Source organism: Portunus trituberculatus, chromosome 14 (assembly GCF_017591435.1).
Source record: "Portunus trituberculatus isolate SZX2019 chromosome 14, ASM1759143v1, whole genome shotgun sequence".
In the NCBI taxonomy this organism is placed as follows: Eukaryota; Metazoa; Arthropoda; class Malacostraca; order Decapoda; family Portunidae; genus Portunus; species Portunus trituberculatus.
In genome coordinates, this window is record NC_059268.1 from 438,644 (window position 1) to 448,015 (window position 9,372).

The following is a 9,372-nucleotide window of genomic DNA, read 5'->3' on the forward strand; positions in this document are numbered from 1 at the left end:
TTAGAAGCAAGAAATAGGGCAAATAGGATCCTGGGTTTTATAAATAGAAATGTTAGTTATAAAAGTAAGGAAGTGGTGCGTAGCTTATATAATTCCTATGTTAGGCCCCATTTAGAGTATTGCATACAGGCCTGGGGCCGTACTTATAAAACTCCACAAAGATGCCGTCTTAGTTAGGAAAAGTACTTAACCTACGAGACTTAAGCGCTAAGAATCTTTCCTAGCAGGATGCTTTGTCAAGTAACCCGTCTTTAGGCGCTTACATCGCTAATCGCTAACATGAACAGACGTTATGTAATGTTTTTTGAGGAATTTCGCATGAAACGGGTGAAAATAAGTAAAAATTATATTTTAAAGAAAAAACATATTTATCTAGTTAGTTTTCAACAATCACTTCTTTATTTTAACCTTGATAATTGAAGGTATAAATTTACCACCACTGTTGTCATCTTTTCAAAACAACAATAATTTGGCGCCAACTTCGACTGCACACCATGGCTACTCAAGAGACTCAAGACAAGAAAAGGAACAGGAAGACGAACTGGACGCCTTCATCTGGCCCACCTATACAAAATTCTCGCAAAAATACTCCAGAGCGACTTCTCCACAGCTGGCTGCTCTAAGGAAGCCAGAAATGCTGCTTGGAGGACCAATAGTGCGGAGGTGTCTGCCGTGTCAGACATTCTCCGCACTGAGGAGTGCCAGAAACATTGGCATATTATAAAATCTGAGGCAAGACGGAACACCCGCAAGCAGAGAGAAGCCATGACTGCCACAGGTAAGAGTTTTTAATTTGGGAGCTAATTTTTGTTATATTTGTGTGTGAGTTGCAGCAAGATTTTAATATTTTTGAGCTTGATAGAAATTTCAGTTTTACCCTAACAAAAGATATGATTTATCTTATTATTCCTTTTAAGCACTGAATAGGTAAGGCAATTTCAATTAAAGAAAAGTATTTATTTATGGTTATTTATTTTTTGCAAGAAAGGTTACTAGTATTTGAGTAAATACTAAGTTTCAGCAGGTCTACTGTTAAGGTCACTTGAGATTTAGATCATGGAACCTAACCACTTTAAGGAATAAATTTCAGTAAAGTGTTCCTGTTTTAAGTTTGGAAGCAACAACATTGAAAGTTTTGTACTTGTGATTAATATATTAAAGTGCCAGCCATTTCCTGCATTTTTTATTCATTTATTTTTTTTTTTGTGAAGTGGATGCATTTATTGCACACACTAATTATGATGCAGTGTCTACCTCTGACAAATAATATTACTCCAACCACACATCTGAGTTACGTATGTTATGTGAAAACACGTTCTTTATAAATTATTTGTATTTGCAATTCATTAGCAATAAGATTATATTATTCTTTCCAGATGGTGGACCTCCTGCCAACCCTCCTCTCCCCCAGCACAATGAGTTAATCTTTGAGATTTTGGACCCTAAGAATGTCTCTATTCATGGGTGTACCAATAAGGCAAGCATCATTGAATGCACCTTCCTTAACAAAGGATAAGCCACTTGTAGATATAGCAATATTAGGCCATAATGTTATCTCAAATGTCTGCAATCCAAAATACTCGTTCCCATTTAGTTTACAACTTAGAGTTAAACACAATGGTAAATTTGTTATCTAGTGTTGAGAAATTTTTTTTCTTTAACCAAACAGCTAAAACAGTAATAAGAAAAGAAATAAAAAAAAAACTAATAAAGTTATCTTAATTCCTATCCCTTCTTCCCCCTCATAAATATGGTGTTGTAGTGGGTGAATGTATTAATGATAACAAGTCTTAGGGATTTACAGTTTCTTAGACATGGGTTTCCTTCAAACAGAATAGGATTTAAGTCAAACACATTGTACCCTTAGCTAGATTTACTGGTTTCTGTTACTTTTGTCCTTAGCAATAAAACCAAAAACATTATCAGCTTAGTTTCTGAAGTTAGAACTAATGATGCCAGTAGTGTGCAGGCAGCAGATGATGCTGGGGAAGTGGCAGAGGCAACCCAACAGAGAGAAGTGGTGACCGAGGCAGTAGGTGTTGAGGAGGAGGCACCTGCCACACCACTTGCAGCACCAACAGGGGCCAGACTTGCCTGGTACATCACTGGTGTTTGTGGATGAGATCATCCACCTGCAGAAGAAAAGGAAGCTTGAGCTTGCACTCCTTGAAGAATCTATAACGGCTCAGGAAAGGAAGCAAGAAGCAGAACAGGCTAAGTACATGTACTACACACAAAAACTAGAGTACCTGAAACAAACAAATAAAAAATAGTAATAAAGATATAAATAATGTACTATTTGTTTTTGTTTGTAACCACTCAACCAAATATTAGTGTTAACACAAAATTAACTGCAGTTTCTTTATGCTCAACCTACAATCTACTTACTTCAGGTATGGGAGAGAAAAAAAAAAAAAAAAAAAATACTTACATGAGAATAACACCAATCTCAGCAGTCATGACACTGGTGTCTCATCACTCATCAATGCTGTAAAAGAAAGACATTGATTTACTGCTTGATGTTGTATCACATATATATATATATATATATATATATATATATATATATATATATATATATATATATATATATATATATATATATATATATATATATACTACAGAACAATTAATAATGTAGTCAATGCCACACTCATAAAAATCTGTGAAAAAATTATTAAGAAAGAATCATTTAAGTTAGTTGTGAAAGTGTGTTAATTATTTTTTTAGATGTTGCTGAGATACACATTCATCATAACCCATTTAAATATTGTAAGGCTGAACAGTGATACTGTGGTATCTGTGAAGAACTCTATCTTTTCAATAGTGGGTGACTGGCAGAGAGTGAGGCAAGGAAGATGAAATCACCAACATAACAGTGCACACACAACAAAACAAGACATATAAATATAAATAACAAAGTGACAGAGGGAAAAAAACCGAAGAATGCTACTATAATCAGCATTATGGGTTGTGTTACTTACTTGAAGTGAAGCACAACAAATTCATCCCTTTAAAGGATTACTTCATGGCGACTTTGAACTTTCTGTGCTAGGAGTCGCTCCTCGTTGCCTCCATCCTCGGCTGCAGCAAGATGTTCTTCTTCCTCAGGAAGAATGATGTTTCTTGCTTTGCAGATGTTGTGCAGCAGTGCACAAACCTCTACAATTTTGCAGACCTTGGATGGAGGACCAACTCGGGTCTCACTGTGTAGCATGTGAAAACGTCGCTTCAGCTGCCCGATGCCTCTCAACAATGCTGCGGGTTTTCTTGTGGGCCCTGAAATTAATATAGATTTCAATTTTACAATGCAGTACTTGAAATTGGTATGATGCATTAATTTAATTTCTGCAAACATTTAGGTTATGTCATGCATAAGGTTATGTTAAGATTCATTGTATGATAATGATTTGTGACATGATAGCTTAAATATTATGAAACACAAAAAAAAATCTCTAGTATAACATTGGTTAGGTTAATATATTCACATGAAAACTTAGAATAAAAAAGAAGAAACTCTTCAATATTTGGAAATTTTCATGAAATTTACTTGTTGTATTGGTAATTCAACCAACACACTTTACATAATTATAGCCCTCTGCAGGTTCTACATTTTACTTTATGGAGCATTTCTAGCCCCATTTTACCTAATCAGATATTAATGATATGTATACTTTTTGGGGGATCCAGAGGGGGCAAAGCTCTCCAGGTAGGAGGTTACACAATGTTAAATTACTTTACCTTATCAGTTGTTCTGGTCAAGTTTCAAAATGTTACGTTATTCCTTAATGGGGGATGATGTCAATCCAATTAGGAGGTTACAAAATGTTAGGTTAGGTTACTTCATCTTATGGAGAAATCCAGTAAGGTTGGGGGGAGGGTCAAGATTGTGTGAAACTGCAATAATATTTCAAAAATACCTAATTCATTAATTTAGCACTTTATATTAGTTTATATGAAAAAGTGTAACTATGGGAGGTAAATAATTAGTTTTGTGTGATGTGGGATAATTAATTAGATAACTTTTATCTAAATTTTACTACTCAGTAGCTTACCTGTTATAAGAAGACTGTGCTCCAGGCTGTGGTCTGAGGTATGGAGTCAGTAGCCACTTCTTGCTGGGATAGTCACTATCTCCTGTAAGTGACACCCAGCTGGGACGATGCCGTTGTCAAATATCGTGCAGAGTCCACTTTGAACAAGTATTCTTGCATCGTGAACCGATCCCGGCCACTTTGCAACCACATCAATAATGTGGTATCAAGCATCAAACAAACTACACGTTGATGCTGTAGTATCTCTTCCTGTTGACAAACTCTACCTTATACTCTCTAGGAGCCACAATCATTACGTGCGTTCCATCAATGCCACCGATCACTTCAGGGAAGCCAGCAATCTGCAGAAACTCATCCAGTTGGATGGCATTGTATCACTGTATCACTGATGATCCTGCTGATGGTCTGTTGTGAGGGCCCCAAGTCATCAGTGCTGCACTGCTGCATCTTTCCTATAGCGAGGTACCGCAGTGAAGATAACTTGCATCTCGGGGAGAGAGGCCTTGTTCCTTGCAGTTGGTCTCTTCAGCCTTTCCCGCACCAAATTTGTCACGAAAATGATACCAGCAGGATCCTGCCAATACCTCTTCACCAGCTCACGGTCATCTAGCTCATTAAGGACGTCCTTCCTTTCACGAAACGACCGTCTCTGTCGCAGGTGGTGGCGGTGCGGTCCCCCTCGAGCGGCCATGTTTACTTTTAGGATGAAATCTTAGGAGCGCGTCTTAAGCTGCGTTTTTTAATGCCCCTACGGCTAGACCTCGCCTTAAGGCAGGCTTAAGCAGAACCTGGGACAATGGAAAACGGGCCTGCTAGACCTTCAATCACGTGACCAGTCACCAGCTGACAGATGACAACAATAAAGATGGCGGACGAACAGGAAGTGCAAGATATGCTGCAGCTTTGTAACTTATCTTTCCTCCCTGCATCAACAGTCCAGTCCATCATGTTTCCAGACTTGCCAGAGATACCAGAAGATACTGAAACAGCATTCAGTTTGGTGCAGAACTATCAACAGCAGCTAATGGAGCATTCATTCGTCATGTCTTATCATTTGTTTATTTACATGTGACGTCACAACTGGCTAGCGGAAAGTCGAGCCTGCTCTGCAGCTGGCTTGAGTTTGGCCGGCCCTGCCTTAAGGCGGGCTACACTCTGGCTCAAGTTTGGGGACATGAAAGTACACAAAATGACGTCAACCTTAAGCCAGGCTTAAGGCTGCCTTAAGCGTGGACTATCAAAAACGCGCCTAAAACACCTCGGGAGGTGTTTTAGCAGTAAGACGCATCTTTAGGGCTTAGGATGCCGTCTTAAGGATTTAAGACTCGAATTCTGCCATTTTTGTGATTTAGGACGACTTCTTACCGTTAGGACGTCATCTTAGTGTTTATAAGTACGGGCCCTGGTTTTTACAAAGGGTATACAAATGAATGATGATATAAGATATAAGTGCCCATTGGGAAAGAGTGATCATGTAATATTAGAAATGGATATAGAAGAGGAAAAAGAAGATAGAGATTAATCATACAAAGGAGACCGATTAAATTATAGAAAGGCTGATATTGAGAATCTCAAGAACTATTTCAAATACGCTAACTGGGAGGAAATAGAAAATTCTGAGGAAGTGCAAGAGAAATAAAACTTATTTTTGGAAATATACAAAACAGGAGTCAGGGAATATGTCCCGAAATATAGAACTAGGGAAGAAGGAAAGAAAGATTGGTTTAACGCAAAGTGTGCCAGGGCAAAGGAGAAAAGAGATGGAGCATGGAAAAGGTGGAGGACAAATAGAAATGCAGTAAATAATGTAAACTTCAAGATAGTAAGAAATGAATATGTTAAAGTGAGGAAAGAAGGGGAGAGGATGTATGAAAAAGACATAGTCGAAAAATGCAAGCAGCAACCGAAATTGTTCTACAGATTCATAAATGGAAAAATAAGACAAAAAGAAACATTAGAAAGGTTAAAAGGAGAAAATGGGATGGTGGAAGACCCAAAAACTATGGCAGAACTGTTAAATAATAAGTTCCAGGAGGTCTTTACTAAGGAATCCAAATTTGAGAGACCACAGGGTAATAGAGAGACCATCTATATGAAAGAGATTAAAGTAACAAAGCTTGAAATAAAAAAATTAATGAAGGAATTGGATGAAGAAAAGGCAATGGGACCAGATGAAGTCTCAGGCAGAATACTGAAAGAATGTAGGGAAGAACTAGCAAGTCCTATATACAACATCATAAAATGCTCAATAGAAAATGGAACAGTACCAGTGGAATGGAAAAGAGATGAGGTGGTTCCCATATATATGAGCGAAAGAAAGGAAGAACCTCTAAATTACAGACCAGTATCACTAACTAGTGTAATATGTAAGATGTGTGAAAGAGTAATAAAGAAACAATGGATCGAGTTCCTTGAAGACAACAAATTACTATCAAATAGCCAATTTGGCTTTGGAAAAGGTCGGTCGTGTGTAACAAATTTACTGAGTTTCTACTCTAGAATAGTTGATAGGGTACAAGAGAGAGAGAGGGATGGGTTGCTTGTATTTACTTGGATTTAAAAAAGGCATTTGATAAAGTGCCACATGCAAAGTTACTGTAAAAATTAGAGGAGAAGGGTGGTTTAAAAGGAAACATATTGAGATGGATGGAAAATTATTTCCGGGGGAGAGAAATAAGGACGGTAGTCAAAGATATGAAGTCCAAGTGGAGAGCAGTAGAAAACGGAGTGCCACAGTGGTCAGTATTGGCGCCAATACTTTTTCTCATTTATATAAATGACATGCTAGAAGGAGTGAAGAGCTACAGAAATCTGTTTGCGGACGATGCGAAACTGTGCAGTCATAAAGCAATAAGAAGATTGTGAAATACTGCAAGAAGACCTAAATAAGATCTGTGAATGGAGTAAAAAGTGGGAGATGGAATTCAATGTGGACAAAAGCCATGTCATGGAAATGGGAAAGAGTGAAAGACGACCAGTGGGAATCTATAAGATGGGAGGTGGAGTAGAAATGGAGAAAGTAAAAAGGAAAAGGATTTGGGAGTGACGATGGAAGAAAATAATCAACCGGCAAGCCATATTGATAGAATTTTCAGAGACATATAATTTGCTAAGGAATATTGGAGTAGCATTTCACTATATGGACAAAGAAATGATGAAGAAACTGATAAGTACTATAATAAGACCCAGATTAGAATATGCAGGAGTAGTGTGGACCCCTCACAAAAAGAAACTCATAAGGAAGCTGGAGAATGGCTACAAGAATGATCCCAAAACTTGAAGGGATGACATATGAGGAGAGGAAAAAGTCTATGGATCTTCCAACATTGAAGCAGAGAAGGGAGATAGGGGATCTCGTACAAGTTTATAAATTGATAAACGGAATGGACCAAGTGGATAATGAGTATCTGATCCTGAGAGAAGAATATGCCAATCGGAGTACAAGATCGCATAGTAAGAAGCTGAAGAAGGGAAGATGTGTAAGATATATTAAAAAGTATAGTTTCCCGCAAAGATGTATTGAGACGTGGAACAGTTTGAATGAAGAAGTAGTGTCTGCAACGAGTGTGCATACTTTTAAAGTAAGATTGGATAAGTGTAGATATGGAGACGGGGCCACACGAGCATAAAGCCCAGGCCCTGTAAAACTACAACTAGGTAAATACAACTAGGTAAATACACACACACACACACACACACACACACACACACACACACACACACACACACACACACACACCGTGTAGTGTAGTGGTTAGCACGCTCGACTCACAATCGAGAGAGCCGGGTTCGAGTCCCGGTAAGCGGCTAGGGAATTGGGCAAGCCTCTTAATGTGTGGCCCCTGTTCACCTAGCAGTAAATAGGTACGGGGTTGTGACTTCGCTTTCCCGGTGTGTGTTGTGTGTTGATGTGGTCTCAGTTCTACCCGAAGATCGGTCTATGACCTCTGATCTCGCTCCGGAATGGGGAAGACTGGCTGGGTGACCAAGGCGACCGAGGAGGTGAGTTGCACACACACACACACACACACACACACACACACACACACACACACACACACACACACACACACACACACACACACACACACACACACACACACACACACACACACACACGCATCCCTTGCTTCTCAAGGTGGATTATGAGGATCAGTGCGAAGACTTGGCAGTCACAATGAGGTGGTGGTTAGGTGAAGCTGATTGAAGTAGGATTGAGTCTTGTGCTTGTGGAACTTGTTGGGTGATTTTGTCAGGGTGGTGGTCTAGAGGGGCCAGGGTCAGGTTGGTAGTCAGAGGGCAGGGCCACACCAGTGTTGCCAGGAAGGGTCAAGATATTGGTGGTCTTTGAGCTGCTAATATAGGTCCGAGCCAGTCTGGGACTAGGGAGGGCTGCCCAGCCATCCAGTCAAATGAATAGCCATCAACAGTTGCCAAGGTCGGTTTTCTTCTTAACTGGCTGCATTATGCTCTTCTCTCTCTCTCTCTCTCTCTCTCTCTCTCTCTCTCTCTCTCTCTCTCTCTCTCTGGAACTGCTAAGTTAGGTCCGAGCCAGACTGGGACTAGGGAGGGCTGACCAGTCAGCCAGTCATGTGGAGGGCCCTCAATAGTTGCCAGGGTCGGTCAGGTGGCTGGTCCCTTGTACTCGCAAGACACGAAGTTTTCTTCTTATCTGATCTGCATTATACTCCTCCTTCTCCTCCTCCTCCTCCTCCTCCTCCTCCTCCTCTCTCTCTCTCTCTCTCTCTCTCTCTCTCTCTCTCTCTCTCTCTCTCTCTCTCTCTCTCTCTCTCTCTCTCTCTCTCTCTCTCAGTCAGGAGGGTAGGGATGTCCTGCACACACAGGCCATGCTCTCTCTCTCTCTCTCTCTCTCTCTCTCTCTCTCTCTCTCTCTCTCTCTCTCTCTCTCTCTCTCTCAGTCAGGTGGGTGTTCCTTGAGAGTTGCCAGGGTCGGTTGCCAGGGTCAGTTAGAAGGGTGGTCCTTAAGAGATGCCAGGGTCGGTTGGCAGAGTCACAGAGTGGGGAGAGAAGAGAGGCGCTGTGCATTCACCTCCCCATCTCTCCTGGGGGAGTAAGGAGGCAAGAACAGAGAGTACTGTCGTCTAATTCCTCTCATTTCTCTATCTTTTATTGTAAGGTGTAGGTTTTTTTGTGTTATTTTTTTATTGTTTAAAGGATATTTACATATTTTGTTGTTTATGATAAAAGTATTATTATATTACTTTCTTTTTGCAAACGTAATGTTTGTTTAGATTTAGTTATTAGTAATGTTTAGGGTAATTTGGTCCGTGAATCATAGTAATGTTTTATTTTTAAA

General features: G+C 39.8%; 2 long non-coding RNA genes across 2 annotated transcripts; one reads left to right on the forward strand and one right to left on the reverse strand.

Annotated features, from left to right (window-relative positions):
* Nucleotides 1–364: 364 nt before the first annotated feature.
* Nucleotides 365–2,259, forward strand: LOC123503408. Its single transcript, XR_006674458.1, has 2 exons — nucleotides 365–778; nucleotides 1,377–2,259. It is a non-coding gene; the product is annotated as an uncharacterized LOC123503408 (long non-coding RNA).
* On the reverse strand, nucleotides 1,859–4,690 carry LOC123503409. Its single transcript, XR_006674459.1, has 4 exons — nucleotides 4,056–4,690; nucleotides 2,985–3,279; nucleotides 2,432–2,488; nucleotides 1,859–2,132 (listed from the first exon to the last, which is right to left on the reverse strand). It is a non-coding gene; the product is annotated as an uncharacterized LOC123503409 (long non-coding RNA).
* Nucleotides 4,691–9,372: the final 4,682 nt, after the last annotated feature.